The sequence below is a fragment of the Haemaphysalis longicornis genome, unplaced genomic scaffold, assembly GCF_048455015.1.
Source record: "Haemaphysalis longicornis isolate Haplotype H1 unplaced genomic scaffold, Haemaphysalis longicornis Haplotype H1 scaffold_11, whole genome shotgun sequence".
Classification (NCBI taxonomy): domain Eukaryota; kingdom Metazoa; phylum Arthropoda; class Arachnida; order Ixodida; family Ixodidae; genus Haemaphysalis; species Haemaphysalis longicornis.
In genome coordinates this window covers 110,205,304-110,222,384 of record NW_027526214.1, presented here as the reverse complement: position 1 = coordinate 110,222,384, position 17,081 = coordinate 110,205,304, and the positions used below count along the sequence as shown (strand labels likewise).

At 42.7% G+C, this 17,081-nt stretch overlaps 1 pseudogene; it reads right to left on the bottom strand.

Annotated features, from left to right (window-relative positions):
- Window positions 1–7,468: 7,468 nt before the first annotated feature.
- LOC144160747 (uncharacterized) lies at window positions 7,469–16,558 on the bottom strand (annotated as a pseudogene).
- Window positions 16,559–17,081: the final 523 nt, after the last annotated feature.

Genomic DNA, 17,081 nt, shown 5'->3' with positions numbered 1-17,081 from the left:
GGCAAACCTCGTGACATTAGTTTTTGTAAGCAAAGATATTGAAGGTGATATGTGGGGAAGTTGATTGTTTATTGCCTTAAACATATATATACCGAGATTAAATTGGATAGGTTCCTCAACCGTTAATAAGTTATTCGCATGGTATTCGAATTCTCATTGCATGGTTTCAGAGTGTCTGAATTAACGTGAGATAAGTGCTGTATGTGCTACCGCATGAAACAATGCAGTATGATATGTACGAACGAATGAAGGGAAAATATAAAGACCTTAGTGTTGCCTGATCGAAATAAGGAAGAGCATTAATTATTATTCTTATGCCGTAGGTCATTTTTTTCTGAGGAGTGCAATGTCTTGAAGGTATTTTAGGTTACAGTCTAGTTGAGGTTTAAGTTGAAGTTTCTTTATCAAAATTAAATGGTTACAAAGGAATCTTACAGGCAAGGGTCCCGAAGCCCGCGACTGCAATGGGACCCTCGATGATGAAGTACACGAAAAACGTTACAGAAGCACCAGTGGAAGCGAAAACAAGTACAATAAAACATTACTGAAGAAAACAAATAGGAAAAAACATGTATTGCGTGGTTTTCATATAGAATTTACTAAAACAGTAAGCCATCTACATAAAAACGGCATTCAAAAGCAAATTATCATTATACACAATTATTACTAGCGGTTTGCAAAAGTACACAAAAACAACTGTGAAAACAAATGACGAAAGTCAAACCAGCCAAAACAAGAAATTAGGAAACATATCAGGTTAGAAGAAGATTTTTTTAGAAATTTTGAAAAACTGTGATAGATTGTGAAGAGTTAATATTACGTGGTAGGCGGTTCCACAGAATAATGGCGGCAAAATGAAATGTTTGCGGCCATAGTTAGTTTTCACCTTAGGTAACAAGTTGTTATTAAACGCAAATCTAGTACTGTTATGATTCACTAAAGTACCTACGTCAACAAGTTCAAAACATAATTGGTTGTTGAATACTTTGAAACAAAAAATACCTAACTTATAATCCAACAATGCTGTGACAGATAAAAGTGAATTTTTCGCGGAGAAGAGGTGATGCACTTGAATGGCGAGGGCTACTAGTAATGATACAGATAGCTTGATTTTGAATGTGCTGAATGGATGATAGGTCGGTGTGATATGTGTTACCGCAAGCAGTGATTTCATAGTTGCTATGGCTGTGCATGAAAGCGAAGTAAATTGATAACAAAGCCGTGGTTGGAAAGAACGGTCGTGCCTTCAGCAATGCCCGGATGCCAAATGGCATTTTTTTATATGATCGACGTGAGAAGGGAGCTTAAGGTTAGTGTCAAGAATTATACCAAGAAATTGGGTGCAGTCGCATCATACGATCCGATTAGAGTAAAGTTTTAATTTTAGCAACATACCTAACACTTTCGGGTGGCTTCTAAAGGTCATACATTTAGTCTTAGTAGGATTAATAATGAAATTATTGCTGCAGCACCACTCAGACACATCCGTTAAAGCAGCGTTTATTTGTCAGGTGGAGATACTACAGATGTGTCTGATAATGTTATTGTGGTACCATCAGCGTATAAGACAGTTTTATCGGTGTAAAAAGTTGGGTAAGTCATTGGTATAAATAATAAACAATGAGAGCCGGAGAATGGAACCCTGCGGGACACCTTGGTTATAGTTTTACAGTCTGAAAACGAGCCAGCTGCAGCTACCACGTATTGCCTATGAACCAATAATTTTTAATAGAGTAAGTGCTGGACCGCGTATACCATATTCTTCGAGTTTCTTGAATAAAATTTTGTGATTGATGGTATCGAAAGCTTTTGTGAAGTCTAAGAATACTGAGCCAACATTTCTACCACAATCAGTTGATGTTGTAGTAAAATTGGTTAAGGTTAGTAAAACCAAGCTAATCGAACTTCCCGCTCGAAAACCGAACTGTGAAATAACTATTACGTTAAATTTTCTTGGATAGTTATTTAAGCGTTTTGCAAGTAACTATTCGTGATCTTGCTCAAACTGGAAAGGATTCAAATTGGTCTATAGTTGTTAATTAACTCCTTGTTACCTTTCTTAAATACTGGAACAACCTTCGCCCTCTTTTGGGTTTTAAGAAAAATGCCAAACTTAAAAATAATATTAGTTATGATACTTGTTTCCAAAACAATATGAGCAACTACTTTCAAATGACGCATCAAAAGGTTATCCAAACCGGACTGGTATTTTTAAGGTTGCAAATAGTTAGTAAACTTCATTGTCAGTAACGGGGTACAGATAAAACGAGTGTGTGGAGCGTGGTAGGGACAGGTGATTAGTAGTGGTAATGCTTGGGGTTGATAACAAGAAAAAGTTGCTGAAAGCATTAGCAATGTCGGATGGCTGAAAAAAAGACTGCCCCGTTAAAGTTAATTTTCTGAAAATGATTACGCGAGAACACTGTATTTAAAAATTCACCGATTAGTTTCCCTTGTTTTGGGGGGTTATGGCTATTATTCGTAAATTCGGTTTCCTTATATTCCCTTTTAGCAAGCCTAAGTACATTACTGAGAGTATTAGTATATTTTTATAACGTTGGGCTAAAGAAATGTCAAAAGGTTGACGTTTTGTTTTCCGGTAAAGGTTATCTTTTTTGCGTAAACTGGTCAGTAAGGCGTTCGTCATCCCACAGTTACATGCGTGTTTATACTGTTTTTTTACATTTAACAGTTGTTGTGCTCAACGATACAGGCTTCAAAAACAATGTTCAGAATTTATCGAGAGTGTGACAGGGTCAATAGCGGTATTAACACCAGACCAGTCAGTACTGAGAATGGTATCAGTAAATTTATGTTTAAATAAACAGAAGTAAAAAAGAAATAATCAGGAAGTGAACCTGAACGATCTAATGAAACAAAAATGGGATAATGGTCCGGTATGTGAGTGCCCAATACACCAGATACTGGAGTCGAGGTTAGATTAGATAATGCATGATCTGGAAATGTTTTAGAACCCTTAGTGCTGAGTCTTGTGTAGGTGTTAATCACTGATTCGAGTCCGTAGCCAGAGAAGCAATCAGTGTAGTCAGGATATACCTTAGCACTTGTATCGAGAAGGTTAATGTTTATGTCACCTAATATCAAAACGTTCTTATTTTTGAATTATAGCTTGTTAAGAATGGTATCAAGAGCATGAAGAAATTCAGAAACGAAAGATGACGGGGAACAATAGACGGACCCAACAACGTAATTTTTGCGAATATGTGCAAGCAAAGGATCTTTTATTTGTAAACAAACAGCTTCGAAGTTGCTAATATTGAACAATAGATTGTGTCTGCGGCTGTAAACGACGGTGGGATCAAGGAAAACGGCAGCCCTCCGTTGCTATCCTAGGGTCGATGACGTTATTCAGCCTGATAAGATGAAAATTCATGCAAGTTATTGTCGCTATCGGAAAGCCACGTTTCCGAAACGCATACTTCGCGCGTTTAAGTAAATCAATAAAAAATTAATTTTTGGTAGAATATGAATAAAGTTGTCTGGAGATAGCAGCTACATGAAGGTTTTGGGCGCGCAGTTTCGCGGTGCAAGAGGCAAGAGACGAGATGAGTGATATTAGGTGAAGATGTGCAGGTCGGATTCGGATGAAATGCGATACGTCTTACTGTCGCTTGTCTTACGTGCCCAGATATGGCAGTTGTCAGTCCACAAGAATTGGCAGCCCTTTTGCTTTTTGAGAGCAACTGCCTTGCCGAATAACCTTTTGTTGTCAGCAGTTAGATGATCATTTATAAACACTGGCGTCTTTAATCTTTCTGGAGGACCAATATGGTTGGCGCACAGACGAGCCTTCGTGGCGCTGCGCAAGAAGTCGTTGTTTTCGCGACAAAAAAAGCGGGCAGTTATATTTTTGTCACCAGATTTCGCGGGAACATGGTGCACGATGTCTAGGTCGCATGGCCCAACAGGACAAACAGAGACCTCCCCTATCAGCTCAACGATCGCCGCGCAGCCCTCTCCCTGGGTAGAGGGGACACCTCTAATCTCTAAATTGATGCTTCAGGAGTACTTTTCTAGGTCGGAAAGTTTCTTTTCTTGTTCGTTGTTGCTCAATACAAGTGCTTTGTTCATGGAAATGAGCTCGACCTGTTTCTCCCTCATCTCATCAAAGAGGTCGCTCATAAGCTGAACACTTTCAGCCAAGGAGGGCTGCTCACGCAGCCCTTGGTTGCTAAGCTTTTCATGGATTTTTGTTGTTAAGGCAAGCACTAATGCATATAAGTTCCCCTTGAGTAGACCCTCGAGCAAGTCAATCGTTTTTGCGAGTTCCACATTCGTCGGCATTATTTAGCACACAGCAAGTACGGCAAAACGGAGATCTTGGCACGACCTGCGGCGTAACGAAACAATAAAGAGACCTCAGCACCTCAAATTTTGTGGAACCAACCGGGATTGTAGAGCGCGAGAATTTAGATGCGTGGACTGGTCGCCGCAACCACCGCTGCCAGAGTGGGACGGGGCGCTTTCCAGGGACCTTTTATGGCGGGGCCAACAGTAGTTCGCGCAGCCGCAGGGAGCTGCGTCGAAGACGAGGTGGGCGACGGCGATACGCAGTGGTGTGGCCACACGTGGAAGTTAGCCACGCACGGCGATCAAACTGTGCTGATATGGCAGGAGACGAAGCCGTGTCACACAAAGGCAGGCAGGGAGGCAAACCTGGAATAATTGATTGATTGATTGTGGGGTTTAACGCGCCGACGCAACGTAGACGATGATGCGTGCTGTAGTGTAGGGCTCCTGAATAATTTTGGCCACCTGGGGATCTTTCACGTGCGCCGAAATTTCGTACACACGGGCGTTTTTGCTTTTCGACTTAATCAGAAAAGCGCACGCCGCGGCCGGGAATCGAGTCCACGACCTCGTGCTCACCAACACAACGCCTTAGCCACTGAGCCACAGCGGCGGGTCAAACCTAGATTGCAGAGCGCGAGAGTTAGATGCGTGGACCGGACGCCGCAACCACCGCTGGCAGAGGTGCTTCGACACTGAGAAACCGAAAGGAATCGCTTAGAGGGATTATGTTCTCAGCAATTTTTAGGGGGGGGAAATAGAAATTAAATATTTATGCTACGCAGTGAAGACGACAAATATTGTTTTAGATGCGTATATCTGTAACATATTTTTTATTAAACCAACACACCATCCTGGCCATATCGAAGGTTCCTTTCTCAGTTAAACATTAATTGCTATTGGAAGAGTTAAAAATTGTGGTGTCATCTGCATATAGTATGCGTGTAGAAGAAGAAAGACAAGTAGGTAAATCATTGATGTATAGTAGGAACAAGAGTGGGCCCCGAATCTAACCTTGCGAACACCAATTTTAGTTGTTTTTGATATGGAATATGCATTAAAAACGGATACCTTTTCTTTACAGTTAAAGAAGTAGCTATGCAGTAATAGTAATGGTGGTCCAGTTAAGCTTCAAGTTTATTTAAATGAATGTTATGATTGATTTTGTGACATGCTTTTGTTATGTTGATAAAAACGCTGCCAGAAAAAATGACCGCAATCTACAGACTGTTTAAGTAGGTCAGTGAGTGAATTAAGGGAAAGGTCACTAGAGTACCGGAACGGAAGCCGAACTGACCAGGAGATAGAATGTTAAATTTATTTAGAAAATTAGTTAGGCGTAATTGTGAAAGAAATGTGCCAATAATTTCTGTCACGTTTACAGAATACAGGTACGCGGTGTAAAGTGCTCCAGAGGGAAGTTTATGCGTGCAGTTTTGGTTATGTGTGCTGTTTCGAATAGAAGCGAAGGAATAATTAAACTTATCTGACAGCTCTGTTCCGGAGACACGTTTCCCGTTAATGGTAATGTCAGATGTGGCTGAAACCTGTGAGCGCGAACGATTTAGCAATGCGTTTATAATTTTCAAGATATGTGGTCTTCCTACTGCGTGGCTATTGAAAAGATTTTTGAAATAAAGTTTCTTGTTTCTGCGCAGAAGGCTGTTGGTTCTAGTTTTTTGCGTACTCAATACCTTCAAGTCGAGATTACTTTTCCATTTAATGAAACGACTATACAGGGCGTTTATTTACGTATTCCTTGCAAGCATTCTGATGTCATCCACGATTTTCGAGCGTTACGAGGTTTAATTCCTGTTTTGTAAGAAAAGCATCTATCATAAGCTGTTGCAAATAGACGAATAAAACATTCCTATGCCGATTCTGTATCTGTATACCAAAGAGTACTTTTCCAGTAGATTTTAGATAGCGGATTCCTGAGATGTTCCCTACTCGTATTATTTATGCTCCGATAGGTAATTTATGTACAGTTTGTCGTACTTGAAGCATGTTTGGAGCAAATAAAGGGACACTGAAGTGATTTGTAAACATTGTGGGATTTCTGCGCAAATTGTAGTCCGGAATCCATAGTTTATTCCAACGCAATGTGCTGAGGACCGTGAACAAAAAGCCTCAGAAAGGAATTGACAGGGTCCATGGCCCCTATACAAAGCAGATGCAAACTAACCGGCATAAAATCTACAATAATCTAACACCTGGTTGATTAGCAGTCATGGGACTTCATAAAATTCACACATAATGCACATCATAAAATTCACACACACGGTAGATCATAAAATTCACATACATAAAACGGATGATACATAAACAGTATAATATACATGATACATTGTTCAAATGAAATGGCAACTGATACCGTAGCATTTGGTCACCGTAATTCGTTCGGTTCTTTGGTATTTGCCAGCGGTCAACTCGGCGAATATTTCGCGGGTACATTTGAGGCAGAAGTTTCGAAATACTGCATAGTACGTTGTTATTTCTTTTTACGTTGGTTTGTTAGCATTTTAGCAGTAAGGATTTATAGAAATGGGTCACTGGTAATAACTTCATATTTTCGAAACAGGAGGCTGTATGGCTATAGTATGCTGCGTTCATGATGATGCGAACTGCTTTTTTTGTACTTTGGAAAGTTTAGCAATATTCGCCTGACTTGTGGTACCCCATACCAAGTGACAAAATTATGCAAATGCGATAAAAACATGGCCCGATATAGCACAAGCTTCACACTTTTGGGCAAACAAACCCTAAGTTTAGAAAGAACACCTGTAATGCGAGAAAGTTTTGATAACACGAGGTCAACATGAGCATTCCAGGATATCTTTTGCTCAAACACTACTCCAAGACATTTCACCGTAGTTACAATTTCAATATCGGAATTACTTAGTTTTAGCGTGTGCTGGCACTTAACTGCACGGTTTCTTGGTCTAAACAGTACTGCTTTAGTTTTATTTTCATTAATTGTCAATAAATTTACTCGGCTCCAGCATGACAGTTATCAAGCAGTTCATTGGACATGCAAAACACATCAGTTTGGTGTTTTCCGCTAAGATGATGGTCGTGTCATCACCACGCATTATAATATTAGCAGAGCTATTAATATTGGCCAGATCATTCATATATATGCAAAATAATAGAGGTCCTAAGATGCTTCCTTGCGGTACTCCTGCAGAAACAGGCTTCAAACAAAAACTATGATTATTATATCAGTTTCTGCTTGTGATTGCTGAGGTAGGAGGTTAGTAACTGTAAAAAGGTACCACGGAAGCCGTAGTGGCTGAGCTTTTTTAGCAAAGTGACATGATCAATACAGTCAAACGCTTTTGAGCAATAGATGAATATTCCTTATGTGTATAACTGTTGCTCAAAGGAGTTAAGAATTGCCTCTTTTTGCGCTAGAAGGGCAGTCTCAGTGGAAAGGCCTTTAAGAAATCCAAATTGTATAGCGCTCATTATTTTGTGCCTATCAATGAATGAAATCATGCGAGTGTGTATAAGCTTCTCCAGGCCTTTTGAAAATATAGCACATATCACCATCGGCCTATAATTTGTGAATTCGTTTTTGTCGCCTTCCTTGGGTAAAACAATAACTTTACCAATTTGAAGTTTTTGAAGAAAAGTATTGCAGTAAAAAGAAGGTTAAAGACATGCTCCAACGCCGGTGAAACAAGGTCTAGAACATACTTAATCGGCCGGATTTCTAAGGCATCTACTTCAGGGCAACCACTATTTTTCAAAGAATGAAAAGCGCTCACAATTTCATTTGAAGTGACGGGGGCCAAGAAGGCTGAATCACAGGTGCTTTCATTCATGAAGTTTGCATATTTGGGGTTGTGAGCACTCTTGCATACTGATATGAAGTAATCGTTAAAGGTGTTTGCTAGCTCGGCATTTGATAAGATTTCATTGTTCCGAATAACCTCGTCTCTCGTGTCAGGACTATATGTATTACGATTCAAAACAGAGTTCATGTTTTTCCAAGCAATATCTGATCTTTTCATTACACCACTACTGAATAACTTGTGCATGTATCGTCTTTTTTCGTAACGCAGGAGGTTATTAAGTTTATTTCTTTGAGCTTTGAACTGTTTGAACTTTTTATTGTCTTTGGTTTGAATAAATTCCTTGTGCAATTTATTTTTATGTGGATTTCCTTCAAACACTTTTCTGTAATTCACTGTTTCTGGCCTCTGCGTACGAAGTTTAAAGATTTGTACGGGAAGCAAGTATAGCATACCATTTTGAACTTTTCATGGAAACAATTGTAAGCTGTATCAGGGTCCGTAGTGCGCATGATATCTGACCACTCGTCTAGAGATATCGTGTCACGAAACTTGTCTAAGTTTGAGCTGCTAATGTCAGGGGTAATCACGCGACCAACTGGCACTTTATGCATGAAAGGAGGGGTAGATAGCAGAAGAAAAATAGGGAGATGATCACTAATATGTACGTTAAGAACACCAGAAAAAAATACATTCGTGAATATTGGTGATAAAAACATCAAGTAAGGTCGAGAAGCTATTTTTGATGCGTGTAGGCGCTTGCATACTATTAAAAAATCTATTCGATGCCAAACAGATGTGGAGGTCTCGTTGCGTATTAGAAATCTTGAGGAAATCGATATTCAAGTCTCCTACTACGATTAGTTTGCAACGATTTTCGTTCACCCAACATAAGTAGCTACCGAAAAAAGACAGAAAATTTGCCACATTGCTTCCCGGTGGTCGGTACAAAACGCTAAAGAGAGTGTCCCTAGATTTTACACTAAGCACTTCGTAATTGCAAGTGACAAAAGAATGCGACGCAACCAAGTGGCAACGCGAGTTGTTTTTTGCCATTAACAGTACACCCCCCCTTCTTTTAGAAGACCTATTGATGAAATAGGTTGTGTAACTTGGAGGCCTCTGTACATCGAGATCGGTTTCGTACCACGTTTCAGTTAACATAATAATGTCATGCTCGAAAGCAAAGGTGCCAAGCAGTGGAAGAATTTCATCCTGTTTATTTCTTGCCGATTGTGCGTTAATATGAATAAAAGACATCGTGTTTTGCTTCTGCGCATGTAAACGGCCCACTTCACGTGGCGTCAGACAAGCGGCTGCCATTACGAGCCGTAGTTTTAGATGGAATGATTACAATCATTCCATTTTTTCGATGTCGCTGACGCGTGTCACCTTCAAGGTGCGCGAGGATTCGGTTTTTCTCGCAAAGGTTTTGCCACCTTTGGTCCAAACATAGCGCCAGCCCTTTTCCTTCTTTTTAGACACAGTCATACCCAGCAGCCTTTTCAGGTCGGGACAAAGACGCTCTATAAAACACTGGAGAAGGGTGCGTAAAATCAAGATCAGTTGTCGAAACCCGCGTTTTCCTTGCTTTCTCGAGGACGATATCTCGCTTGGACCTACTCCGGAACTGAACCACTATGTTGCTGACTGTGTCGTCTTTCGTTGGTACGCGTTGGCAGTCATTTGTATCGTTTTCTACGATCGGCTCGCCTAAGACTGATCCCACCTTATGCAGGAGGGCAGGGAGGCTTTCTCCTTCAATGGATGGCACACCTTTGATCTCGATGTTTTTGCATCTAGAGTACTGCTCCAGCTGTACAATCTTATGCTCATTTTCGAGCACTTGAGTGCGAAGCGCGGAGCACTCCGCGGTGAGGGCGACATTTTGGGCCTTGATTTCTGCGTTTTCAGCCTCGGCCACCTTTAATGCTGCCTTCATTTCTTCAAACGACTTGTTGAAGAAGTCCGTGCTATTTTTCAGTTCCCTGTACTCTTTTCTGAACTCCCTTTCTATGTCCTGTCTGCATTCTTTCAATGACTGGACCACGTCGGTACTCATAGCACAAACACAGTGGCAGCAGAAGCAGCAACAAAAGCAGACGTAAAAGCAAAATAGAATAGCTTTGCCTCCAACCTGCAAGTGTCGGACAAACAGCTTCAGCTGTGTGGCCCAGTTGCTGCCGCAGCTGCCAAGTGTAGGCTATGTTTCGACCATAGGCTATGTTTCGACCATTCTGAGCGCATTTATGCGAATTTATTTAGTACAAAAATTTATTAGAAAATGCTGTCCTCCTCTCTGCACCCTCACCCATTTTCTGTGCCGTTTTCGCGTGACGTCAGCAGCAGATGAGCTGGCAATTGGCTGCTCTACTGCACAGCTCGCCGACCTTCCTACCGAGTCAATCAGCCCAGCGTTTATTCCGCCGGCCGTCGTCGGGTCGTCGGAATTCGCTCGCTCAATATAAACTAACCCACAACACGTTTGCGAATGGAAGAAAGTGCCTATCTTTACTTTCTTAGTTTATTCACTGTATCAAGCTCCAAGTGCGCGTCGCTCCACACAAGCGCTGCACGAGTGCACATGCGACGCTTCGCTGACTTTACGGTAGTTGGAAAATATAAGGCCACTTGAAGGCCAAAGAAGAGTCCGTGAAGATAATATAGGCACTAAAGAAATAAACTCATCTGAAACTTTTACCGTAAAGCGAAAAACTAAAGAGCAGGAAGACTTTTGCGCTTGGTGAACAAGCACAGCCGTCAGTAGCACGGCAAAACACCGGCGAATGCTTTTCCGGCAAAGAAATGCAATTGCTAGACGTGAGATATTGTGAAAGTTTGAGGGACGCTTACTGCACGAGCGCTATACAGCAAATAGGCACCTAAAATACTTGAAGTGCTAAAACTAAATAAAGGTGTAAACTGGTTGTGCATTATATACCTTATATATCCAATCTTGGCATCCCTGGCTTGTGGACCAGTGGTCAGGAGCGCTGGGATTATCGTTTTGCAAGTCGCGAGTTTAAATCCTCCAAGGTACATGCTTTTTTTTGTAAGTTGATTTTTGGTATACGACCGATGTTTTCTGAACGGAGTTCAGCATGTTTGGCCGTAACGTTCACTGCTCAACTAGCGAGTTCGCAGAACGTGTGCAGATGACACTGACGCGCTAACGAGTTCTGATGATGATGATATTTCGATTTTTATGGTGCAAGCCCAGCTAAGGGCAAAGAGCGCAAAACAAATGTGATTTCATGAGAGCGACGTGAAAGTAAAAGTAGAGAATTTCAGCAAAAATAAACGAAGTAAAACACAAGCTAGGTAATGGAGATGACTGGTGTCAAGTGCGAGGTTGTCATGAAGGATGATAAGAGATGAGATGTAAAAACTGACATCTGTGGGAAACTTAAAAACACGCTTGGAGGAAAGCATGGGCTTGTCTCCTAAAAAGTATGATGGGTGAAATGGGACGTGTTGTTTCTATAGTTGTGGGAAGTTTTTGCATCGCGTTGTGTCAAGAGCCTTGCATTGAGTGAATATGTGGATTACGAATAGGGCATCTCCCCACCCGCTGCCCATGGGCCTTAAAGATCCAGTGAGCAGGTGCGAGTGTGTCTTGTGTGTGGGCTATTCGTAACCTTGCTAAGGTCAATTATTTATTTATTTATTTATTTATTATACCTCAAATGCCCCAGTACGGGGTGTTACATGAGGGGTGGGATGTGGTACAAATTTCTTTCAATGTGGGTTTTGAACAGAACCGGGCTTGAGTGGTGCACGACGTCGGATGGAAGATCATTCCAATCCTTTGCTGTTTGAACAAAAAACAAGCGAAGGTGGGCAGTTGTACGGGCATACGCAGGATAAACAGTGTTGCGGTGGCTAGTACGAGAAGAGATTCGATGTGCGGGCATGATACTGGATGCGTCAGAGGATGAATGAAAGAATTTGTGAAAAAGGGTTAGTCTAGCGGCCTTGCGTCGCAGTTCTAGATTCTGAAGTTGTGCTTGGCTTTTCAGATTAGTGACACTTGAGTGATATGATAATCAGAGTAAATAAACCTTGCTGCCTTATTCTGAATAGATTCCAAAATTTTAGATAGATTGGATTGGTGCGGTCCCAGACGGCGCAAGCGTATTCGAGTTTCGGGCGTACTAATGTTTGGTAGGCTAAACGTTTTACAGGAGGACGGGAAAGGCGCAAGTTTCGTCTGAGGTAGCCAAGAACTTTATTTGCTTCGTTACAGATATTTATTATGTGGGGTGTCAAATTAAGATCGGGAGTTATGTTTATACCTAAATACCTATAGGAGTGCACGGGGGACAACGTAGATCCGAAAATAAAGTATGTTGGAGCCGGGTAATGTTTCCTACGATGAAAAGAAACGACAGACGTTTTGTTAATGTTTAGAGTCATTAGCCAATTTCTGCACCATGTTTCAATTGTTAATAGATCGTTTTGGAGAATGCAGGAGTCATTAGGGTCATTAATTGGGCGATAAATGACGCAGTAATCTGCGAATAAACGGATACTTGACGATATATTATTAGGCAGGTCGTTTATATAAATTAAGAACAGGAGGGGACCGAGGACCGTACCCTGGGGCACGCCTGAGACTACTTGACAACGGGATGATGATGTCTGGTTGGCACAAACGAACTGTTCACGGTTTGAAAGAAAATTTTGGATCCAATTTAAGACGGCAGGGTCAAAGTTTGAGCGCGAAATTTTTAGGAAGAGACGTTTATGGGGTACCTTATCAAAAGCTTTTTCGAAACATAGGAAGAGAGCGTCAACAGGAATATTATGATGAAGAAATGAGCTGATATCGTTATAAAAAGCGCGAGTTGGGTGTCACATGAGAGGCCTTTCTGAAAACCGTGCTGACTGGGGTGGAAAAAATTTACAGACGAAAGAAATTTGACGGTTTGAGAGTAGATAATATGTTCCATAAGTTTACAGCATATGCATATTAGTGATATTGGACGGTAGCTGGAGGGTGAGGATGACGGACCTTTCTTGGGAATTGGAATGATCTTGCCGACCTTCCAGTCTCGTGGCACCACTCCAGATGACAGTGATTGCTGAAAGATATGAGACAATATAACAGCAGAAAAATGTTTAGTGTTTATCAGAACTTTAGAATTTATGCAGTCAATACCAGCTGATGACGTCACTTTTAATGACTCGATCACTTTAATGGTACCGTGAGGTTCGAAGATGACATTAGGCATAACAGGGAAATCATGGGTGGAAGCACAAGAAAGTATATCTTCGGGTTCATCAGTAAAGACAGAACAAAATGTAGAATTTAGTGTTTCTGCGACATAGGACTCCAGTATTCTAACATTTTGTGCATCGCATAACGAGATAGGTTTCGTATGAGTGGGGTTAATGGCCTTCCAGAACTGTTTGGGGTTAGTGCGTATCATGTCTGGGAGGGTAGACGAGAAGAACGTTCGTTTAGCATTTGAAATCATGGATTCGTAAAGTTTTTCAGTATTACGATACTTTTCTCATGCTTGCTTGGAATTCGACGCCTTAGCCGAGCGGAAATGTCTCTTCTTTTTGTTGTTAAGGCGTTTTAATGCGTTGTTGTACCACGGAGAAGTAGGGCGTTCTGTAATGGTGATGATGGGAATATGGGTGTTTATTAAATGCTGCATTTTCTCTTTAAAAAGCTCCCAGTTTTCGTCAACAGACCGTTTCCAGAAATCTATAAGAAACCAATCGCAAAAAGGGGAAAGTTCGTTATTCATACTTTCATAATCGGCTTTGTCGTATAGGGTTATTCTTTTCTTGATTTTGGGGGGTTCGGTAAGTTGTATTGGAAACTCGCATGAATGACTGAGGGATCGCTTAGACCGGTTAGATTACAAACCGGCGAAATTTTATCAGGTTCGGACGTTAGGAGTAAATCTAGCAAGCTTGTTGAATTATCGGTTGTTCGTGTTGGGAATGTTATCACTTGGGATAAATTGAACATTAGGCAAGTATCTACAAAGTCACTTTCAATATTATTTTTTGAAGTTGTTAATGCTAAGTTGGACCAATTTATTCAGGGAAAGTTGAAGTCTCCGAATAGCAGGAGAGGGGAACCGTCCGAATCTGAAGTTGCCATTTGGAGAGGATCATTAAAGTTGCCAATAAAAGAGGAATCGGAGTCAGGGGGGCGGTAGCAGACGCCAATTATAATGGGTGGGGCTGCAGCTTTGCAGCGGATGAAGATAATTTCAAGGCAAGAAGGAAAGTCTACCGCGCAGCATTGCAAACTGTGGTGAGCAGCGATTAAGACCCCACCCCACCGTTTGTTTTGGCGATCACAGCGGAAAATATCAAAATCAGTAAGCATAGGAAGCAACTCTGAGTCGAAGATAGATGAATTCAACCATGTTTCGGTTAGTACTACTAATTTACATTCGGTAGCCTGGATGAGACTGTGCAGGGAATCGCGTTTAGGCAATAGGCTCCTAATGTTAGTATAAATAACTGAAAGAAAGTTTTTCGATTGAACATGGGCTTTAGTGGGTAGCTCTGGTGCACGTGGGAGCAGTTTGTGTAGTCGGGTCAAAAATGTAAGTCACCTCATTGATGGTTAATTTACGGTATGCGAGCTTATAAGGTCGGGACTGGGCTTTACCAAATTCGATCAGTCGTTTGTGTATCAGACGGGTGTTGGGGGAGTAATCTTGTGAAATGCTGTATGTAGTATTTTTTAGTTTTTTTGCGTTCGCTAAAATAAGGTCTTTATCTTTGAAATGCGTGAACTTTACAATTATGGGCCTATCTTTGCTAGGATGGAAAGTTCCCAGTCGGTGTGCGCGTTCAATATCGCGTGGGTTAACAGTCAGATTGAGGGCAGCCTTGCAGTGATCTATGATTAAAGCCTCGGATTGGGCCCACGTTTCGCGTCCGGAATCTTTGTGTCCATAAAAGATAAGGTTATTTCGTCGGGATCTATCGTTAAAATTGTCCATACTGCAAGCTAGTTCAGCGATTTGTTCGGAATTTTGTACAGCGATGGAACGGATTTCCTCGACGTCTGTTTTAAATGTGGCTACGTTCGCACAGTCTGCTTCAATTTTAGCAAGCCTTTCGTTCATGTTTTCCAAAGTTTTATCATACTGGGACAGTGTAGATTGAATGCTTTTCATTTCTTTTAGGAGGGATGATCGAACTTCATCAAGGGCTGACAGTATGTCACCAGCTGTTTGCGTGGAGAATGAACGGCTAGTAGGGCCTGGGTTTTCTTCTATGTCTCCGGAGAGCAACAACAGGTTTACTAAGCAGTAGCAGTAATCATAAAGGGCACCAATGCAGTACCGTGGGCTCGGCAACACTATCAAGGCATAATGCCCTGTAGGCTTGGCAAATAAGGAGAAGCGGTTTGTTACCTGCATGAAAAACAGGCATCGCAGGTGAGCGTTCGCCATCGATACGCTGTTGCCGAGCCCACTGGAGGGGCCACGGGTGACGCTGGTGCTTTTATGGTAACGGTGTGGCGCCGGTGTCGGGTCGGTGACGTGGTAACCACGTGACTTCAGGGAGTGCAGTAGGCGGGGCAGAACAGGAGGCAGTTTGGCGATGCAGCGGTCATGAAGGGGGCTGTCAGTGATGGGCGGTAGTGGCAAGTCGATTGGGCGCTGTGGTCGCCGGTGCAGTGAGACCAAGCTTCCGTCGGTACCGTGTGGCTCCGTGCGGAAGACTGTCGGAACACCTGCCCAGACGACAATCTGCATAAAAAGCAGGCATCGCAGGTGAGCGTTCGCCATCGATACGCTGTTGCCGAGCCCACTGGAGGGGCCACGGGTGACGCTGGTGCTTTTATGGTAACGGTGTGGCGCCGGTGTCGGGGCGGTGACGTGGGAACCACGTGACTTCAGGGAGTGCAGTAGGCGGGGCAGAACAGGAGGCAGATTGGCGATGCAGCGGTCATGAAGGGGGCTGTCAGTGATGGGCGGTAGTGGCAAGTCGATTGGGCGCTGTGGTCACCGGTGCAGTGAGACCAAGCTTCCGTCGGTACCGTGAGGCTCCGTGCGGAAGACTGTCGGAACACCTGCCCAGACGACGATCTGCATGAAAAACAGGCATCGCAGGTGAGCGTTCGCCATCGATACGCTGTTGCCGAGCCCACTGGATGGGCCACGGGTGACGCTGGTGCTTTTATGGTAACGGTGTGGCGCCGGTGTCGGGTCGGTGACGTGGGAACCACGTGACTTCAGGGAGTGCAGTAGGCGGGGCAGAACAGGAGGCAGTTTGGCGATGCAGCGGTCATGAAGGGGGCTGTCAGTGATGGGCGGTAGTGGCGAGTCGATTGGGCGCTGTGGTTGCCGGTGCAGTGAGACCAAGCTTCCGTCGGTACCGTGAGGCTTCGTGCGGAAGACTGTCGGAACACCTGCCCAGACGACAATCTGCATGAAAAAGAGGCATCGCAGGTGAGCGTTCGCCATCGGTAAGCTGTTGCCGAGCCCACTCAGTGTCTTCGGTGTGTCTGTTGTGTGAGTTGTGTATCGTCCCAAGTGTGGCTTTATTACATGTAGTTTGTTGTCTGTCTGTTCACTCCAGTGTGTTTGCCATGTTTTACGTAGGTGTTGTCTGATGAGTGGCTTGAGGTCAGTGTAGAGTACAGTTTCTATGTCTAGAGTGTTTCTGAGTGCAGCAGCAGCGGCCATTACATCAGCCAACTCATAGCCAGCGATCCCAGTGTGGCCTGGAGCCCAGCAGACGGTCCCATTCAGACCTGACGCATACGCTGACATCAAACATTTAGAAACGACATTGACAACGTAATTTTTGCAAGACCTTTGTGAGGATAATGTGCGCACGACGCTAAGTGAATCTGTGAAAATGATGGACTTCGCAATGTTATGTTCGATAATGTCATTTAAAACAAGAAATATACCATGTGCTTCCGCCGTAAAGATGCTGGATTTTACATTCATTGTTTTGCAAGCAGTTAAGTTGGGTCTGTCG